At 41.8% G+C, this 22,408-nt stretch overlaps 1 protein-coding gene across 1 annotated transcript in view; it reads left to right on the top strand.

Moving 5' to 3' along the window:
* Positions 1-8,439: 8,439 nt before the first annotated feature.
* ANXA7 (annexin A7) overlaps positions 8,440-22,408 on the top strand; it is a 149,236-nt gene continuing 135,267 nt past the window's right edge. The window contains exon 1 of the mRNA XM_030203473.1: positions 8,440-8,534. The gene's annotated coding sequence lies outside the window, so the exon portion shown is untranslated. The remainder of the gene's footprint in view (positions 8,535-22,408) is intronic.

Raw genomic sequence — 22,408 nt, 5'->3', positions numbered from 1 at the left:
TCCGATGCAGTTCTATTGATATACATTTAGTGTTGATATTATTATATTTTGTGTTGATATCATGTCTTGTATTAAAATTATTATTTTATTGCATGCATATTTAATCTGAATGTTTTTAACTGATATTGATTTGATATTATGTTTTTAGGTTTGATCTGTTTTTATTTTATATGATGTGATAGTGTTTTTAGATATGTTTTATTATCAAATATACAATGGTGAAGTTTATGTTTTACTCATTATGTATTTTTATTTTGTAGTTTTTTTACCCCTGACGCAGCCTGAGGGCGAAACGTGGCCACGTCGGGTAACCTGTAATAAACCACTTCTTCTGTTACCCTCCTGTTCTATTTTTTTGTCTTTTTTGATCTGCTTTTTTTCTTTTGATTTGCCATGACTGGGATATAGCCTGTTCAGAAAGGAAAGGGTAGGTAGAAGATAGGAATGAATGGCATTATATACACAAGCTAGGAGGCTTGCACGAGCATGGAAAAAAATAAAAGTCGAACCCACACTCAATGCATGGAAACAAATGCAAAGAAAATACAAATATGCAATCAGACAAACCACAAGGTCTTACTACAAAACCAAAATAGGGCCAGATTACAAAGACACGAACAAACTATATCAGCTCGTGAACAAATTACTAGATTCCACATCGGTTACCACAACCAACACAGACACCCCATCTGCAGACAAACTTGATAAATACCCAGCAGACCGAATGTGGACAAACTTCGCTCTCCTTACTGATGAAATCGTCACCCAAGCGATTAATAGGTTCGCCAAGACTCACTGTAAACTGGACACATGCCCCCAACTACTTAATAAAATCTGCCCCTCAACGCTTCATAGCAGACCTCACATTACACCTAAACTACATGCTGCAACATGGATTCTTTCCTAAGGACAAAGGCAACATACTACTCACCCCAATACCTAAAGATACAAAGAAAAAAGCAAATGAAATCACCAACTACCGCTCGGTAGCATCTATCCCTCTGGTAATCAAACTGCTAGAAAGCATGGTAACCAAGCAACTTACCGACTACTTAAACAAATTCTCAATACTACACGAATCACAATCAGGATTTCGCTCCAACCACAGCACCGAAACAGTACGAATTACTCTCCTAACCAAATTCAAACAAGAAATTGCAACTGGCAAAAGCATACTTCTCCTACAATTCGACATATCTAGTGCATTCGACATGGTAAACCATAAAATACTACTAAACATCCCAGAATACTTCAGGATCGGTGGAAGTGTACTTAGTTGGACCAAGGGTTTCCTAACCACAAGAACATACCAAGTGATATCAAATTTGAATATATCCTCACCATGGAAACCAGAAAGTGAAGTACCCCAAGGATCACCGTTATCACCGACCCTTTTCAACCTAATGATGACCCCACTAGCCAAATCCCTATCCAGCCAAGGCCTTAACCCTTACATCTACGCAGATGATGTCACGATATACATCCCGTTCAAACACGATCTAACAGAAATCACAAATGAAATCAAACTCAGCCTGCAAATCATGAACTCATGGGCGGATGCATTTCAACTAAAACTCAACGCAGAAAAAACACACTGTCTCATCCTCTCATCCCAATACAACACGAATAAACCCACCAATATAAACACCCCAGGTTACACCCTTCCTGTTTCAGACAGCCTGAAAATTCTTGGAGTTACAATCGACCGAAACCTCACACTAGAAAGCCAAGCGAAAACTACAACAAAGAAAATGTTCCACTCAATGTGGAAACTCAAACAAGTAAAACCTTTCTTCCTGAGGGAAATATTCCGCAGCCTGGTACAATCAATGGTACTAAGTCACCTAGACTACTGCAATGCAATCTATGCCGGATGCAAAGAACAAATCATTAAGAAACTCCAAACTGCCCAAAACACCGCAGCCAGACTCATATTTGGAAAAACGAGATTCGAAAGCGCCAAACCCTTATGAGAAAAACTGCATTGGCTCCCAATCAAAGAACGAATTGCGTTCAAAATCTGCACCCTGGTTCATAAAATTATTCACGGTGAGGCCCCAGTATACATGGCAGACCTCATAGACGTACCAATCAGAAACACAAAAAGGTCAACACGCACATACCTAAATCTCCACTACCCAAGCTGCAAAGGACTAAAATACAAATCAACCTATGCATCCAGTTTCTCCTACATAAGCACGCAACTATGGAATGCACTACCAAACGTCATGAAAACAATGCATGACCTAACAAACTTCTGGAAATCAATAAAAACCAACTTGTTCAAAAAGGCATACCAAAACGATCCAACTTAAACACCTGAACCCTGCAACACAACGAAACTTACACCAGAACGGGACAAAACTTAACTCTTTCTCCTTGATTACCTAATTTACTCTGTCACTCTAACGCAATACCACTCTGTATTTCTCATACCGGAATTGGCGATCGCCATCACGGTACTATGTAAGCCACATTGAGCCTGCTAATAGGTGGGAAAATGTGGGACACAAATGCAACAAATAAATAAATATATGTAAATAATATTCAATTAACTGAAATGCCAAATGTAAGGAAGGGAAGAGTCACTGTGGGCAAGCTTGGAAGAGTGTTTGACACTTCTAATTACACCAGAAATTGACTGAGATTTGATCATACACCCATAAAATTACAATGAAGGGGGAGGTATTGCTGGTGGAAGATGTTAATCTGAACATCTGAAAAGATCCTCTCAGGCAAAAGGCAACAGCAGGGGCAGCAGAATGACAAGTAAACAAAGCCCTGCCCCTTGATCCCACTGCAATTTCTTGCTTTACATTTACACTTAATGCCATTCTTACATCCATTTTGTTTAAATTATGTACAGTATAATTATTCATTCACATGGGACATTCTCAGATCAAGTCAATAGAACACCCCAACAACTGTGTTGGAGCCCTTCTAAAAAGAGATCAAGGTAGTTAAGAAATAAACTGAGTCAAGGAAAACAGGTTGGTTTCTCTTAATTGCAATAATTGCAAAGTAATACAATGTGTATGTTTATAAAAATGTACTATACTGCCTTTCAGAGCAGGTATAACAAAAGCAGTTCAGATAATAAAACTTCAGGAAAACAGAAAAAAGCACCAATTCAACAAGACAAGAAACAGAGAAACTAAGGGAGACCTTAACATAACGTAGTAACATCGTAGATGATGGCAGATAAAGACCTGTATGGTCCATCCTGTCTGTTCAATAAGATAAACTCATTACATATGATATGAAGTGATACATCATATGTACACCTCATCTAGATTTATCCTTGCCATTTTTAGTGCACAGACTGTAGAAGTCTGCCCAGCACTGGCACCGTTCCAAAATTTCTGAAGTTGTCAACGCCACTGGCATAGCTATGGGGGCCACAGGGGCCTGCCCCCCCCCCCAAAATTGGCTCTTGGGCCCCTGATTTGGCTGGCAGGGGTCCATAACCCCAACCAGCTGAAGCGTTTGTCCAGTGCAGGTCTCCAGCTCTCTGCCGCATTGCCTGCCATGCTCTTCCCTTCATGTCGCGTGCATGCTCATTTTAATGAATCTGAGCATGCGTGACACTTCGCACATTCTCAATTTCATTAAAATGAGTGTGTACGCGACGTGACTGAGGGGAAGAGTATGGCAGGCAATGGGGCGAGACCAGTGCTGGACAAATACTTCAGTTGCTGGGAGTTGGGGACCCCCGCCAGCCAAGGTATGTGATGCGGCAGCAGGGGCAGTGGCAGGGAGGCAGGCCTAAATGGTGCCCCCCCCCCCCCACATCGAGGTCTGGCTATACCACTGGTCAAAGTCCCTGAATAGCTCCACTCCAGCACATCCAAATCTATTCAGCCTTGATCAGGGCACAGACTGTAGAAGTCTGCCGAGCACCGGCTTTCCTACCTAATCTCCTCTAAACTCCCTCCAGGGTATCCACTTTATTGGCTATCATCGTGTCATGCGCAATAAGGCATCCTTCTAACCCTTCAGCGATGTATCTCACAAATATATTGAACAGAATCAGCCCCAGCACCGACCACTGAGGCACTCCACTACTCATCTTCCTTTCCTCTGAGTCGAATCCATTTACCACCACCCTCTGCCGCCTGTCAGTCAACCAGTTTCCAATCCAGTTCACCACTTTGGGTCCTAAGTTCAGCCCTCTCAGCTTGTTCACGTGTCTTCTGTGAGGGACCATATCAAAGGCTTTGCTGAAATCCAAGTAGATAACATCTATCGCACATCCTTCATCCAGTTCTTTGGTCACCCAGTCGAAAAGTCAATCAGATTCATTTGGCAGGATTTTCCTCTGGTAAATCCATGTTGCCTCAGATCCTGTAACCTGCTGGCTTCTAAAAAGTCAATTATCCTTTCATTCAGCAGTTAAGAAAGCAAATAGAATGTTAAGTATTATTAGGAAAGGAATGGAAAACAAAAATGAGGATGTTATAATGCCTTTGTATTGCTCCATGGTGCGACCGCACCTAGAATATTGTGTTCAATTCTGGTCACCGCATCTCAAAAAAGATATAGTGGAATTAGAAAAGGTGCAGAAGAAGGGCGACAAAAGTGATAAAGGGGATGGGACGACTTCCCTATGAGGAAAGGCTAAAGCAGCAGGGGCTCTTCAGCTTGGAGAAAAGACAGCTGAAGGGAGATATGATAGAGATCTATAAAATAATGAGTGGAGTGGAACGGGTAGACGTAAAGCATCTGTTTACGCTTTCCAAAAATACTAGGACTAGGGGGCAAGCGATGAAGCTACATGTAGTAAATTTAAAATGAATCAGAGAAAATTGTTTTTCACTCAGCGTGTAATTCAACTCTGGAATTCGTTGCCAGAAAATGTGGTAAAGGCGGTTAGCTTAGCAGAGTTTATAAAAGGTTTGGATGGCTTCCTAAAGGAAAAGTCCATAGACCATTATTAAATTGGACTTGGGGAAAATCCACTATTTCTGGGATAAGCAGCATAAAATGTTTTGTACTTTTTTGGGGAGCTTGCCAGGTATTTGTGACCTGGATTGGCCACTGTTGGAAACAGGATGCTGGGCTTGATGGACCTTCGGTCTGTCCCAGTACGGCAATACTTATGTACTAAGAAGGCAGAAAATGGAATAAAGTTGAAAGATCAGTACTAAAGATGGACTTAGGGAAGGAAGTGAAGAAGAAAGGAGGGGAGACAATGAATAGCACATTTACAGGAGGTCCTGGAAGAAGCTAAGTGCACAGAGGTAGAGAAACAGAACCAGAGACTGGGAACAAGATGATTAGAAAACAAAAAAGGTAGTAAAAATGATTTTATTTTCAGTTAGTGATTGAATTGTCAGTTTTGAGAATTTGCATCTGCTATTGTTATTTAGTACTGTACAGGAGGAAATCCATTTCCTTCTATTTCTCTGGTGTTGCATTGCATGCAGAGTCTAGCATCTCAGGTTTCAGTTTATTTTTGTCTACATGAGTACTCTTAGTACTAAAGTGCATTAGCGTTTTTAGCACGTGAACAAAATTAGCTCGTGCTGTGTAGGCGCCCATAGGAATATCATTAATATTGGTTGTTCACATCCAATTATCAGTGCTGATTAGCTCATTATTGTGCACGGAAATCTGTCACCCTCCACCAATGATTCTAAAACAAAAACAAAAAAAGCTTTTTACAACCTAACAGAGTTGAAGAAGAAATAAATATATGCAACAGAACTGGATGATGTTGGCACATTTAGACACAGAACTTCTGCATGAAGGATGCTTTTCCCTCATTATTCAATACCTGTCTTTGAAACAGTAGTGAGGCAGCCTGGACAGAGAAATCATATTAATTGGCTAATTCTGTTTAACTTTGGTTCAGTTCTGTAAGTGGTAGAATGCCATCTGGTTTTAATTACTCAAATGTCTAGCTTTTGCTAGACTAGAGGTTAGAAAGGTCAGCGAGAAATAAAACTTTTTTTGTCCCTTTTTGAGTGACGGATTGTTAAGGCTAGTTCATAGGCATAATAATAAACCACATCTGGATGCCATTCTAAGCAAGGCATACTGGACAGTCTCGAGGGGATCAGCAAGCAGGCAGTTTTAAAAGATTAGGCTGAATGCTGTTTAGAGAGAAGGAGATAGTTTAGATTTAAATAATTTCTTGATAATTTAGATTCTGTCTTATAAGGAATTCTGATTTCTGCTTATTTTAAAATATGTTTTATTCTGTTTACTTAATAAGTTCTATTTCTCTCTGTAAAATATCTTTTTAATTCAGTTTTGTTTGCAGTTTAAGAGGTCATCTGGTTTCAATTATCCACATTCCTAGCTAGTTCTGTGTATGAAGCTAAAGGTGAAAGAGGTCAGGAAAAGTCAACTCTTTTCCTTGATTGATTATAGCTAAGTGTAGGACTGGCCCCTTAATGAATGCTCCGAGGGGGTTAGAGTCCAGCTAACATTTTAAGTTATGAGTTAACTGGGAATCTGATTATGTAAAATAATAGAATCTGAGAATTTAATAATAATAAAATGCAGGAGATAGATGCCACATTGTCTAGTTTGAGAGGCCCCAGGTCGTAGGTCAGTTTAGGAAATATCTGAAACCTATGTAACTGATATTTTAAGTAATGTGTAGAGATAATTAGTTCAAGACAGGGTAATCAATCTATTCCTTACCTTCTGGTGAGAAAGGGGGGCTAGAGGGGTTTAGGACCATATATAAATGAGAACAGAAGCAGCTTATAGGACAGACAGGAGACACAGGACCCAGAGAGCTCAGAAGAAGAGACACAGAGAGCTGAAGAGAAGGAGAGGGCTAGCGCTGATGTCCTACTTTGTTTGCTGGCAAATAAAGAAGACTTCTCTCTCATTCTGGTGTGTAGTGTTTGACTCCTGAAGTACCATAGATTCTGCTAACAATAGTGGTAATTCCTGCATCAGTAGTAATGAAAAAAAAAAGTCAAGTCCATTTTATACCACTACATTCTACAAAACAAAAGGCGCAAGTTCCTACACACCATCTTTTGCTTTTGATGTACCATAGGGGAAATAAATGTAAAATGTCCCCAGGTTTCAACCTAATCGTTTAAAAAAAAAAAAAGCATTTGCACATATAAATAGAAACTCTGAATATTGCGCACCTGATTCTCATAACATGTTTTGGTGGCCCTTTACTAGGTGAAAAGCATACACAGAGTCCCTCCCTATCACCACCAGCCGCGCCAAATGATCTACAAGTTTCACAAAACTTGTACAATGTAACCCATAACCAAGTTGTAACAAATGTATTTCCATTATTCATATCTTATTGTAAGCCACACTGAGCCCGCAAAGAGGTGGGAAAATGTGGGATACAAATGCAATAAATAATAATAATAATAATAATAATAATGCAATGATTAAAATTTAGAACCAATTTCTACTCTAACCGATTAAACCGATACTTCCTCTGTTTACATCCTTATGCTGCACACGCAGGCATATTAGAAAATATAAGTGAAATCAAATAAAGAATGCTACCAAAAATAAAGAACAGCATAGATACAGCAGCTGATAGGTTTGTTTGCTTTGATTGGGATAGCTTAAGCTTTTTGACGTCACACCTCCTCCCGTACCTCGATCTAACTTCCATGCACTGAGAGAGAAACTATTGGAGCAACAGAATGAAGGAGTTTTAATGACAGCCAGTATTAGTCTCTCTTGCTCACTATCTGGGATGAAGGCAATGGGCGGAGCTTGTTGCCATATTGGGCCTGCCCAGAACAAAACAATTGCTTTTTCGCTATTGAAAGCAGTAGCAACTTCTGAGGTTTTATTAATCCTCCTCCTAAATTTTGCATTCCCGCTGTTAGGAGGGGATTAGGGAGGGATAGTTTTCAGGAGTCTGTGAAGGGGGAAGGATTATATTTAAAATGTATTTGTCAGTGCTCCAGAGCTTGTTTTGTTATTTGCAGTGCTGCGCTATATGCATTTATTTCTTCTTTGTATATAGAAATATCTTTATTGGAGCACTGACATACATTTTGAATATAACCCTTCCCCCTTCACAACCCCCCCACCCAACAGAGGGACTGCAAAAAAAAAAGCCAACAACCCCAACGCTGGGGGTTTAATAAAACCTCACAACAAGTTTGCTATTGTTTTCAATAGCGATAATTGTTCTGTTCTGACCAATATGGTGGCTGTGCGGGAGGGGTCGCTTCCAAGGTCGCCTCAGCTCTTTGACGTCATGTTGGCTCCTGTCATTAAACCTCTTTGGGTTTTATGACCTTGGTGAACCCAACCCTCCCCCTCCCCCCCCCCCCCAAAAAAAACGCACACACTGTAACAGAGTAGACAAAAAAAAAAAACCGTAACCCGCGAGCGCTAAATATTTCTCGCCGCCAGCCTTCAAAATCTAGCACAATTTGGCTGATAAGTTATAACCCGCCCAACAAGCAGAATACGAAAAATGAAATAATGGATAGTAAAGCGGAAGTGATGCTTTGGGTCAGGGAGCTGGTTACTTCCTGGTAGTGATCTAGCGTTCCTGTCCTCTCCAGTTTTTGGAACGGCCGCAGGTAAAGTTGCTTTGAGTTAGGCGTGAAGTGATTGGCGAGGTCCTGGTTTTAGGAGGAATTGTGAATGATTCTGATGGAGCTTTGGATGAGGTTTTCCTAAAGCGATGAAATAATGTTGAATAGTGTGAGTCGCCGAACTTGTGTATACAGGAGAGGTTCCAAGGTGGAGCCCTGTGGGTGGTTGTTGATGCTGTCAGGTAAATCATTGAGGGTGGAAGAAGTGTATTGAGACAGGATAAGGTATATGTTGGGGCCATGGGTAGGTGGTGTTTTTGGCAGTAGGACGGCTGTCAAGTCATCTTAAGTGTACAGGATATTTCTTGGTAAAAGTCGTAGCAAGTGTGGAAAAAATTTCTACCTTAGAAATATACCTAATATAGTATTAATAGTAGGTTGGAATTAAGTAAGTATGACCATTTTCTGAATGTGTATTACTTTACTGTTTAACTATAATCAACAGAGACATGGGAGCAATTTATGACTCCAATATATTATGTATAATCTGATGTTAAAGAGGTGAAGGAGACGATAAACCAACCTATGGTCCTGTAATAATAAATCTTTTCATGCATTCTTTTGATCCTTTTGTATTCAAGATGCCAAATTCCTTATATAAGGAACTGGCTTCTGTCCAGAATTTAGAATATACCTTGTCTGCCATTAAGACTTGTATGTTCTCATATATTGGTTTATCAATAAACAATTGTTAAACTGAGCACAGGCTTGTGTTTTTTGTTTTTTTTTAATTTACAGTTCTGCACAAATATTAACCATGGTTTTAAAGTCTGAATTTGCTTGGTTTATCTTTGCTGTATTCAAAGAAACAGGGGAGTTAAAGCAGAAGAGGCTAGGGAGATGTGGGTGGAGAAGGGTGAAGAATACAGGGTAGAAGCGGAGATGGAGAAGAACTTTGGAGGTTGAAGGGAGAGGTAGATATGAATTTGGGAAGGATGGGAGATGCAAAAATACCTGAGAAACAAAGAGACAATGAAGATGAAGGTAATAGTCTGTGAACGAGAGCTGGAGTGGAATCTGGAAGATAGGTGGGAGGGAAGGTGGATGAAGAACAGGAGAGGAAAGAGTAGGGAAGTGATAATGCACCATGCCATTTGCAGCCCATTTTTCACAACTCTACTTTTGTCTGTACGTCATGTATGAAATTGAGTCTGACTTTTTGCCTTGTATGGACAGATGGGGGGGGGAAAAAGGACAGTTTTATGCACTGTTCTGTTTCAGAAGAAAATGTGAAGCTATCTTTAAACACATGATTGGTATAAATTAAAACTTGGGGACATCCTAAAAGTCGGTGGTGGAATACCAAGGAGAGTGTTATCTGGGGCAGAGCCCTAGTGACTTTTGAGCAGGAAGCAAAAGGCTGTTCTCTGCCATGGCCTGCCTGTGTGGAGAATTCAGAGTACAAATTGAGCTTGGAAGGGACAGAACACAGCAAAGAAGAGGCATTCTGTTCTTATCCTGAGCATTTCCTCTTCTTATTTAGGGGCTGGAGGGAAGGGTTGAAGCTGGAGCTGACAACTCCAGGCTTCGTATTTGATTTTTTCACATAATTTACAGGGGGGGGGGGAGAGCGAGAAGTAATGTAGAAAGGGAAGTGAGACGGGGGAGGAAATAAATGCCTGGTTTGTGCTATTTCTTCCCTATCTCTCAGAAATCAGCAAAGAGATCTTGGGCTGTTTGGTAGATTTTTCCTTACCACTCTTTATACAACTATGTGCTTAGTATGTTTAAAAGGACTTTGGGTAAGGTGAAGGGAATAAGGAGGAGAGAGAACCAGAATAGAGGATTTGTGAAAATCTTTCAGGAAGGGGAGCTGTTTCTGAAAGGAATGTATGTGTGGGGGGGGGGGAGGAGGGCAGGTCACGAGCGATGCAAGAGCTGATGGAAATGGGATTGAAGGGTGTGAGAGAACTGGAAGGGAAAGATGCATATGAAAAAAAAGCCAATGATGGGGGAGGAGATGAGGGCCAGAGATGGTGAAAGGTGACAGAGAACCAGAGATAGTAAAAATGGTGGAGGGTGACAACCAAGTGTGGCAAATTTGGGAAAGGAAGGGTTTGAGAGAGAGAGATCAGGTAGTGGGGGGGGGGGGGGGGGGGGATTTGCAACACAGTCAGACATATGGGTGATTGGGATGGGTGTGTGATATCTTAAAGGGGTTATGGAGGAGTAGTTATATGGACAAGCTAGAGAAATCTGTTCAGGAGGGGAAAAGAGAGATCCATACAAGGGAATGATTGAGAATGAAATGAATCAGAGAGAGGGTGGCTTAGAGAACATGCAAAAGAATTGGGGAGGGAGTGGAGTCGGACTGGAAGAGATGTTAAAACATGAGGGTTATTTAAATTAAATGGTTGAGAGGAACTTCCGGTTGGGCTATGGAGGAGTGAGGAGGGGAAGTGTCGCTGCTCCGGAGCACCCAAGAAATCGGCAGAATATTCGGCACCTAAACCCAGCCTAATAGCACTACGATAAGCATAAACGTCCCTGTATACGAAAGGAAGTGGTGAGGAGACTGAGTGAGGGTGGATGGCAATGTAATCGGCACGAAAAGAGAACCGCGAAAAAGGGCGGGCTGTGGAACCCAAAATGGCGGAGAAAAATTCGCCGCCGTCCCCCACACCGAGTTCACTATGGACCGCGGAAATAATCACAGAAGTGAAAGCGGCTGTGGAACATGCTATGGACACCAAGCTGCAAAAAATCATCGATAAATTAGATAGCATGGAGGAGAGACACGTGTCCATGATGGCGGATATACAAGCGGCACAGCAGCGGCTCGGGACGGTGGAAGATGAGTTACAGAAAATATCTACAGAACACCCAAAGTTGTCTAAACGGGTGCAGGATCTAGAAGAAAAAATCGACGATCTGGAGAACCGATCGAGGCGGAACAATCTGCGCCTGGTCGGTCTCCCAGAGGCCTTGCCTGACAAAGATCTGCAGACTTTCTTGGAAACTTGGATCCCACAAGCAGCAGCGCTCCCGGATATGGCTGGCGAATTTAAGGTGGAACGAGCACATCGGCTGGGACAGCGGCCGGTAGGAGGAGATCACCCCAGAACAGTAATCTTCAAAGCGCTTAACTATGCTCATAAAATGAAAATTTTACAAGCACTGCGTGGCGGGAAACACTTGCAATACCAGAACCAAAAAATGTTATGTTTTCAAGATTATTCAGCAAAGGTATCGATCGCAAGAAAGGCTTTTGTACCACTCTGTTCGAAATTGTTTGAAATGAACTGCCGTTTTAGCCTCCTGTACCCGGCAAGACTGAGAATTCAAGATGGAGGTAAAGTGGTCTTTTTTGATCGCGTGGAGGAGGCGAAGGTCTATGTGAATAAGTTGCAGGGCGACAGACAGCAACCCACACAAGCAGCATTATAAGGAAAGACAGGTACAACAAGTGGAAACTGATGTGATTTAACTTTGAAGTGGGTGAAAAATCACCTGTTTGGCAGCAGTAAACTTTTAAGACATAGGATGAGAGGGGCTGAATTCTGTGTGCACTGCAGATGGACTGGAGGTTGTAGAGCATGGCAGTATGGGCCCGTCCATGGAAAGCAGCTGCAGCAGAGAACATATATGAAGGAAGATACCAATAACTGAAAAGAATCAGATGAGTGAACACTGATTGTTCGGGACAGTGCAGTTTACTAAATACAGTACTTAAAAACATGTAATTATTACTGAACCTAGCAGGTCAACTATATGATGATTATTAACATGTTGGGCAAGACAATGAATGGAGGGATGGTTGATTGAACGTTTGAACGATTGGAGGAATGAAGAGATGAGTGAAGTGAGGGGGGCAATGTGATAAGTTTAAGTCCATCTGAAATGTAAAAACGTTATACCCTGCAGTGGTCTGTATAACAGAGAATCTAGATGAAGATCATAGCTCTTGTACACGTGGAGGAAACATGGGCTTGTGTGGATCACTGCAGGACATCCACAGGAGAAAGTATCACAAGGCATTGAATGAATGACTGAATGCTATTGGAGAGGTTACTCAGGTTAGCTTAAGGAAGAGAGCAAATTTCCTATTATACCTACTATTCTTTAGGCTAATATACTAGGTTATGCAGTGGAAGAGAGAAGCCTGAGGAGTGGCTGAGAGGATGCATGATTGAATGATATCTGAGGGACAATGTTTATGTTTAAAGGAATGGAGGGCGGGGATGGATCCGAACAGAGGAGGAGGGATTGGGTGATCTGTAAAATAGAAGGGTGGGTAGCTCCAAGTCCAGAACGGAATGGATTCGGGGAACCGAATGGGAGGACTGGGGGAAGAAGGGAAGGGGGGGGGGTGGGAGTTTGGAGAGTCGGGAGGGTTCTCGGGGGGGAGGGCGTTGCTCAAAATATGTAGAAGCACTGGATCGGGGGAAATTAGAGAATGGGGAACATGCAAGTCTGGTGGGGGGGTGGAGGCTGGGACGCTCTCTCACAAATCAGAGATGGAAGACATTTGAGGGTATTGTCTATAAGGTGAGATTAGGGGTGGGATAACGTGCCTAACTTAACATTTACCACTTGGAATGTTGGAGGGATTCAATCCCCAATTAAGAGGCATAAAATTTTGAAAGTACTTAGAGATAGGGGGACCTCCGTTGCCTTTCTGCAGGAGACACATCTTTTCGCGTCAGAGCATGCCAAACTTAAAAGATGGTGGGTGGGCAACCTTGTAGAAGCCCCGGCAAAGGGAAGGAAGGGAGGTGTGGTAATCTTATTCAGGAAGGGTTTGCATTTAGAGATAAAGAAGGTCATTGTAGACCCAGAGGGCAGATATGTTCTAGCCTCGATAATTCTTGAGCGCCAACCTATACTATTGTGCAGTCTTTATGCCCCAAATACCTTTGATCGAGCATTTTATACAAAGGTGATCAGACAGATACTGGACCTGGGTGATACTCCGATAATATTAGGAGGCGATCTTAACGATGTGGCAGATCCTCAAATAGATAGATCCCACCCTACAGATAGAGAATTAACAAGGATAGTGAGAGGAGTGAACCTTTTAGGGTCAGCATTGGGTCTGGTAGATGGGTGGCGAACACTAAATCCTTTGGAGAAGGACTTTACACATATGTCAAGGGCTCACTCCACACTATCTCGAATAGATTATCTGCTAATATCAAGAGAACTTTTTACACAGGTCGAAAGCACAAAAATAGGGCCTATAATGATATCTGACCATGCATGGGTAGAGTTAAGCCTCCAAGGAAGGAGCTCTAGGCAAGCTGAGAGTGGTTGGAGATTCCCCTCTCACCTATATAGAGATTGTAACTTTACTCCATTATTACTCTCCAAGTGGCAACAATATAAAATTGATAATGAACAACATAGACCAAATGTAACATTGTTTTGGGAGACAGCAAAAGTGGTTCTCCGGGGAGAAATTATCTCCTACGTGAGTCACCAAAGGAGGGTGAGGAGACGAGAGCTTTTGCGCCTAGAAAAACAAGTGACTGTCTTAAGACAGCAATATGGAGTGAGTCATTCATTGCGACTTAAGAAGCAATTATTGGAAACCCAACAAACATTAAATGAGTTAATACATAGAGGCAAAGAAATCATGGGCTTATTATAAATTTCAGCTCTATAAGTTCGCAAATAAGGGTAGCGCTCTCCTGGCTAGATTAGCGAAGGGTAGTACGGGTCGGAGTAAGATAACCACATTGGTGGATTCTAGAGGGAAGCGAGTGAATGATGACAAGGCAATCAACAAAGTGCTCCGGGACTTTTTTACTAAACTATATGAGTCACAGCAATCTCAGTTGGTAGATAGTGACATTTATTTGAATAGCATAGAGCTTCCTAGAATATCGAGTGAAGAATTATCCCAGTTGAGTGCCCCAATAGACACAGAGGAAGTGGCATGGGTAATCAAACAAAGTGCTCTTGGTAAGGCGCCTGGTCCCGACGGACTCCGCAATGAGTTTTATAAACTATTACAGGACGACATTTGTCCGGTCCTGACAAGTCTTTCAGAAATCTGTCCAACAAAGAGCTCTCCCGATACACTTGAACACAGCACAGATTATAGTATTAAGGAAACCTGGTAAACCTGAGGATCAACCAGAATCTTACCGTCCCATATCCCTACTTAACACCGAGGTTAAGCTCTTGGCCAAGATATTGGCAAACAGACTGGCGAGAGTTTTACCATCCTTAGTAGCTGAGCCCCAAGTAGGGTTTACACGGGGAAGGGTTATAGCCAAAAACATAAGACGGATCCTGGCGGCTTTGGAGACAATCAGATTGGAAGGGCACCCAGCTCTACTTATCAGTTTCGACGCAGAAAAAGCGTTTGATAGAGTGGACTGGGGCTTCCTGTTTGGTATATTAAAGGCTTATGGGATAGAAGGCTGGTTTAACGAGGCTGTGCGTACATTGTATGAAGACCCTGAGGCATGTGTGTATGCAAATTCTATTATTTCAGATAGATTTAAGATTAGAAGAGGGACTAGACAGGGATGCCCGCTCTCCCCATTACTGTTTGTTTTAACTTTGGACCCGCTTTTGCGGGAGCTGCAGCTTAATTCCGATGTGAAAGGGGTGCATGTAGGGGATTTTCTCTTTAAAACAGCTGCTTTTGCAGATGACTTATTGGTATTAATAACTGAGCCTAGAGATTCCCTGCCTTACCTGATGGAGAGCCTGGAGGAGTATGGGGACTTCTCTGGTTTCCGATTAAATCTTTTAAAATCGGAAGCATTGGCTAGTTCAGACGATTTGCGGAGGTTGTGGGGAGCGGGGTTCCCATTACAGTGGGCAAACGAATCATTTAAATATCTAGGGATCCAATTGGCAATGAACCCGACAAAGATATATGAAATTAATGTGCAAAGGTTCCTCCGGGAGACAAAGGAGCAACTGATGAATTGGGCTAATTTGCCATTAACTTTATTGGGACGATTACATTTGTTTAGAATGATGGTTTTCCCTAGATGGCTTTATCTTCTACAGACCCTTCCTCTGTGGCTACTCAAAAAAGACTTAGAAGCCCTTAGGAAATTAGTGATGAAATTCTGTTGGGGGGGGGTGGAAAATCTAAAGTGAGGTGGAAATATTTATTAGGGGCACAAAAGATGGGTGGCTTAGGGCTCCCAGACATCCGGAAGTATAACTAGGCATGCCTGTTAAGGCATTTGAGAGAGTGGTTGATGGATTCAGATATCTATACACATGTGGAACTTGAGCGAGACCTCTTCAGGCCTTGGCACCTGGTTTCTCTAGTGCATTCTCCAAGGAGAGATTTGCCAGAAAAAGTAAGAGGAAGTGTACTGTTAAAGTCAATGAGACGTGTGGAAAACAGTGCTCATGTATTGGGGGCAGGATAGTAGAGGAAGTGTATGGTTACCTTTGAGGGGGAATGTGTCATTTAGGCCGGGAGATGAAAATAGGATTTTCCGACTGTTAGAGAATAAGGGAATCCATTCGATGGATGAGCTGGTAATGGAAGACGGATTTTTGCTCTCGTATACTGACTTTCTGGAGAAGTGTGGGCAGGGGACGGCGGCCTGGTTGGCGTACAGGCAGTTATCTCATTATGTGAGCACCCTCCCACCGGATAGCCTGCACCCACGGTTTGGGAGACAATTAAGAGAATTATTAGAAGGAGATGCAGCGGGGCAAATCTCAGTGTCCTGGTTTTATGGTAAATTGGGTAGACTCGCAATGGAATGGGACTTGACAGAGGTAGCAAATAGATGGAGCATAGAGTCGGGCAAAAACATCTCTACACAGTTAATATCGTCAGCTCTTCAGAGTGGGGTGGCCATAGTACACAATGCAGAATTACAGGAGTGTCACTTTCGCACTATACATCGAGCGTATTTCTCTCAGAGACAAGCTTTTAGAGCAGGAGTATCGACTACACAGCACTGTAGGAAGTGCTTTAGGTTGGAGGCAAACTTCTTTCATGGGATCTGGCAATGTAGGTCAATATCACTATTTTGGTCGGCAATTGGCAAATACTTGACCAAAGTGCTGGGGCGCACAATAACTTTAACTTTTGAAAGAGCTGTATTCAGTGTGCCTAGACTCTGGATGGGAACCACAAAGGGGGAGAAATTGTTTCTTAGCAAGGCCTGCATCTTGGGGAAAAAATGCATCCTACTTTACTGGACTAATGATTGCCCACCCTCCTTTTGGCACTGGAGGAATCGACTGCAGGAATTGTTGACATGGGAGTCTAGAGGGGCGGGTCTGTCGCCGGGAAGGCAGCGGAGGTTCCTAGCAATATGGGGGGCATACATAAACACTATATCACCTAAGGCGAGAAGTCATATCTTGAATAGACTACCCTGGAACCAGTAAAGAGAATTTGACTGTAAGCAATGGGAGGGGAGGGGAGGGGGGAGGTTTGGGGAGATAGGGAAGAAGAGATTTGGGTTAGAAGATTAAAGATCAGTTTTGGTCATGTTAATTAGGATTTCCTAATGTATATGTTAACTGAGTTTCAATATGTATCATGGTGTTAACTTTTGTTACAAGGAAGTTTCTGGATGATATGGGCTAATATCATTATGTAGTTAGCAAAGCATACCAACTTGAGAAGGGGGGGACGGGGGGTAAAGGGGAATAGGGGGGGGGAAGTTACTAAATCACAAATCTGATGGCTGTTTTGCACTATCTTTAACCCTGTTACATGAGAGGTTATTGCCGCAATGTTAAGTTTACACTTATATGGTTTATTATCTTTGTATTATGTCCTTAATAAAAATATTGAAATATAAATTAAATGGTTGAGTGGGTGAGAGTAAGAGGGGATGGCTGCAGGAGAGTATCAGTGTGGGGGATCATGGGGCGTACTGAGAAAGGAGGTGGTTTTGTGGGAAGAAAGGTGCTATACACCTTTCACTGATGGAGAAGCAATCCAGTGAGGGAGAGATGTGGAGCTAAGGTACAAGTGTTGGGCAAAGAGGAGGGCGATTGATAAAGACAGGAAGAGGAGTAAGATCCTTTATGAAAGAATGGCGAAATTGTGATGTAAGAGAGACATTTAGAGATAGGGGAGAAGAATGGAAGAAAATGAGATGAAAGATTGTCGGAGAGAGGAATAAGAAAAGAAGATGAGAAGAAAAGTAAAATGGAAAGGAGAGCCTGGAAAAGGGCGGTTAAGAGATGGATAAGAAAAAGGGACATTGGGACAAACATGATTAAGAAAAAATCCAGCCAGACAACTGAATTTGGGTAGTGTGGACTATTGCAATATTGGTTTCTTAAGTTTATCATCAAAATAAGTTAGAGAATTGATATTCACTTCCAGTGCTCAAGGTCACCAACAGAACACAAGTAATGTGAACACAATCACAACATGATATGAATTGAGCCACAACATTTGAGTAATTTGCAATAAAGTAATGCCTTGGTCTTACCACTTGAGGAGTGAATTCTGTGATAGTTAAGAACTGCCTTAGGCATGGCTTTCTCTTTTGGATCTTGAAGAGTGGTTAAACTAATCCACTCTAGGTTTTCTCTTTCCTTCTACTCGAAGGAAACATTAAAAGAGTATGCCAAAGTTCAAAAAGGTTTATAATCTCAAAAGACATAAAAATGTCTTTATTGCTGTGAACGCTGAACAACATTTATTTATTTATTTATTTAGGGCCCCTTTTTTCCAAGCTACGGCAAAAGGGGGCCGGTGCTGGCATTGGCGTGTGTTTTACACACAAGCTGAGGCCCCTTTTTACCGCAGCTGGTGAAAGGGAAGTCTCCCTTTCCTACAAGAAATGGCGGTAATGGGCAGTGATTACTGCTGGGTACACTCCAGCTCTACAAAAATAAATTTTTATAGTGCCAGAAATGACGGTGTGCTAGGGGTGGGAAGTACCGCCATGCTGTTGCGGTAGCCTGACGGTACTTCCTGTATAGCGAGAGGTAAGCCGGCGTTGGGCTTACTGCCACTTAGTAAATGGAGCCCTTATTTATTTATTTATTTATTTGGATTTTGCTGACATCATTTCAGTAGTAGCTCAAGGTGAGTTACATTCAGGTACACTGGATATTTCTCTCTCCCTGGAAAGCTCACGATCTAATTTTGTACCAGAGGCAATGGAGGGTTAAGTGACTTGCCCAAGATCACAAGGAGCAGCAGTGAGATTTGAACCAGCCACCTCTGGATGTCAAGACTAGTGCTGTAACTACTAGGCTACTAAAAGTTCAGCACACTCACCCTGAAGGCTTTGTCTTTTTTAGCCTGGGGATTACCTCTGGGCTTCCGTGGGCTGCCAGCAGGGCTAATTTTCCTAGCCATACTGTAATGCATAAGTCCATACATCACTATTGGAAAAACATAATTATTGTTTGCTTTCTTTTCATCTGACACAGCACCCAAAAGTGGGCCTGGAGCCCACCTTCCTCTCCATGGCTTCTATCAATTTTGGGTCTCCCATGGCTGCATGTGTCTGTATAGGTTCACTGCTAGCAGTTTTAAGTTGAACTGTCCACATCTCTCTTGAGGTCTGCTCCTTTCTGATATCTTCCATGCTATCAGGTTCCAGCATCTAGAAAACTTTGGCTTGTTCCTCTGGGTTAGGGCTCCTCCCTTTTTCCTCTGTGAGGCTGTAATGAATATTGGCTATTGCCCAGCAAACAGCCTGACTGCTCCTCTATCCAGGTGTTTATGCTCTTGCCTTCCTGCCTGAAATCCTCTTCCCCAGAAGATACTGAACAGGTCTTCCTCTCATTACACCAAGTGCCCTGTTCCAGAGAGAGAACCTGCCTCTCCTCCTTTCTTCCTTCAGCCTCCCCCTCTGCTGCCTGGTTATGAGATTATCTGGCTCTTCTTGAATGTCCTTTCTGTATTATTGGAGCATTAACCCTCCTGGGTGGAGTAAGGGAGCACAACTAGCTGGGATTCTCTGTTATGCTCCCCTCCCCTACTCTTTAAAAGTGCATCTTTCCTATTCCTTCTGAGGGTAGGGACTTTTCCTTTTGTACCCTAACCCTATTTGAGGTTTCCCGGTAGTATTTAGGTATGGTAGGGACACTGGGACAGCATCTTAATCATCACAATACCAAGGCATTAAATGCTGTGGCTCAATTTATATTGGGTTGTGATTCTTATGTTCATATTACTTCTGTATTAGAATCATGTCATTGGTTGCCAATAGCCCAGTGGATCACATTTTTCTATTCTGGTGTTGGACCATCATAAGGTATTTCACTTGTACCGCCTAGAGCACCAGTTAGTCATCGGATGCAGATTTATTAGTAGTTTCATCACCTGAGGCAGAACATTTTTGTTTGTGATCAGCTGCTTTTTCTGTGGCAGGACCCTAGTTATGGAACTCATTCCCTGGGGAGGAAAGAAATTATGTACATTTTCCTAAGGGGGTTAAGGTGTGATTATGGGGTCAGACTTATGGTTGATGGTGTGATGAGGATGGTCTGTATTAAATTTTTAATAGTTTGTTCTGTTTATTACTTTGAGATTTTGTGATAGAGGCGATTAGTAAGCGTTACTAAAAAATTTTGGGGCATAAATCAGAATTTGTTAGCACAGGCAATCTAGTGAAATAGGTTGCAAAGACTGTAGGATCTCTCATTGAATGTTGACTGGTATGCTTTTTTGTTGGCTTATATTGCACTTATAGTTGGTTATTATATGATTTTTGTTTTGTTTTTATGTTCACTCTGGATAAGGGTGGAATATAAATTACAGTAAATAAAATGAAAAACCTTTTTTGTTTTGGTTGTTTTAGTTAAGAGTTTTGTAGTTTGTTTTAGGTAGGGAATATTTATTTTGTATTTGTAAAGTAATATATAATTATTGAAGAGTTTGCTTTTGTTTTCTATCTATGCTTGTCAGCTTTATGGATGTCTTACTTTGAGCCTCATAGAATAGACTTGTACTAGATGTGTGGGGTAGAAATAAAATGAAATTTAAAAAAAAAAATCTTTGGAACAGATATTCAAAGGCACTTAACCAGTTAGCAGATGCTGCTAACAGATAAGTACAGGCAAATGGGATATTCAACAGCACTAACTGGATAGTGCTGCTGAATATTTCTTCTGACGGCCTGAGAGCAGTGCTTGGCTTTGTTCAGACCACTGATTGGATAACAAACTGGGTAAAGTTTGTTATCCAGCAAAAGGGCTGGTCTAACTTTATCCACTCTGTTATCCAGGGAGCAGTCTAAATCTGGCCGCTAACCAGTTAACACTTCCACATTAGCGCTGAACCAGATATTATTATTATTTGTTACATATGTACCCCACATTTTCCCACCTATTTGCAGGCTCAATGTGGCTTACATAGTATCGTCAAAGGCATTTGCCAAGTCGGTTGATAACAAATACAAGGTTATACAGTGATTGAATGAGATAGTTGTAAGGGTCGAAAGAATGAAGATTGTATATTGTCCAGTACGATCATTGGTCATGTTGTGTTGCTGGATGAAGGGGTTTACGTTGGATCATTGGGGTAGGCCTTTTGAAGAGGTTGGTTTTTAGTGATTTCCTGAAGTTCAGGTGGTCATGGATTGTTTTCATAGCTTTAGGGAGTCCATTCCATAGTTGTGCGCTTACGTAGGAGAAGCCGGATGCGTAGGTTGTTTTGTATTTAAGTCCACGCTAAATATCCAGTTTTAATGGCAGCAGCCAGCAGTTTTCTTAACTACTGACTGGACTTTTTTTATTTTCAGATTTAGTATTTGAAGTATGTAACATAAGGTCCAGCGAAGTACAGTGCGCTAGGAATTTTACACAGTTTAGTTCAGCTCTCACACAGTTTTGTGTACATCATATATGAATTGAGCCACAACATTTGAGTAATTTGCAATAAACTAATGCCTTGACCTTACCCATTGGGAAGTGAATTCTGTGATATTAAGAACTGCCTTAGGCACGGCTCTCTTTTGAATCTCAAGGAATGGTTAAACTAATCCACTCTAGGTTTTCTCTTTCCTTCAACTCAAAGGAAACACCAAAAGAACAATTCCAAAGTTCAAAAAGGTTTATAATCATATGTGCCCTGATGGGGGCTGAATTAGATTTGGATGGGCCGGAGTGGAGCTTATCGGGGGGCTTTGACAACAACTTCAAAAATGTTAGAACAAGGCCAGTGCCGTGCAGACTTCTACGGTCTATGCTCTAAAAATGGCAAGGATAAATCAAGAACAGGTTTACATACCATATGTAATGAGTTTATCTTGTTGGGCAAACTGGATGGACCGTACAGGTCTTTATCTGCTGAGATTTACTATGTAAAGAAACAAGTTTTGTGCATAAGCTGTATGCAAAGCCTTGGGTGGGCATATTTAAATCCTATTAGCTGTTTTGCACAGTAGACAAGAAGGCTGAGTGCAATGCTGGGGCTTTAATAGCAAGGTCTGAAGAGGAGTAAAATATTATCTCACTCTTCTGCCACAGCGTTGGTGAGGATTCCTTGCCTGTTCTTGGTTTTACTGCTGGCATAAGGAGCTGCAGCTTTTTTTTCTGGATTCAAGCAAAGGGGAGGTGTGCTGGACTGTTGACAAATGGTATCAACACTGCTCAGATTGTATGCACTTAACTCCTGCGCATGTGATTGAATGCTATTCTACATATAAATATTGGTATTGCAAAACCTTAGTAGCATTTCATCATGTGTGCATACATTTGTGCATGTAATCTAAGTGCTGATGTATGTTTGTGCACAAGACATAGCTGTCACTAACGTAGGCCTATGTATCCGGTATGATCTTTATCCTTTATCCGCATTTACTATACCGCTTGACTAATACATGGAACCAAGCGGTTTGAAACTAAAGACAGAAAAAAAAAGCAGACAAAGAACTACAATTTTAGATAGGATAGTGTGGAAAAAGACTGACACTCATAACAACCAAAGGAAAGGAAACAGGAGGAGC

The sequence above is a fragment of the Microcaecilia unicolor genome, chromosome 5 (genome assembly GCF_901765095.1).
Source record: "Microcaecilia unicolor chromosome 5, aMicUni1.1, whole genome shotgun sequence".
Classification (NCBI taxonomy): Eukaryota; Metazoa; Chordata; class Amphibia; order Gymnophiona; family Siphonopidae; genus Microcaecilia; species Microcaecilia unicolor.
This window is presented reverse-complemented; position numbering and strand designations above follow the sequence as displayed.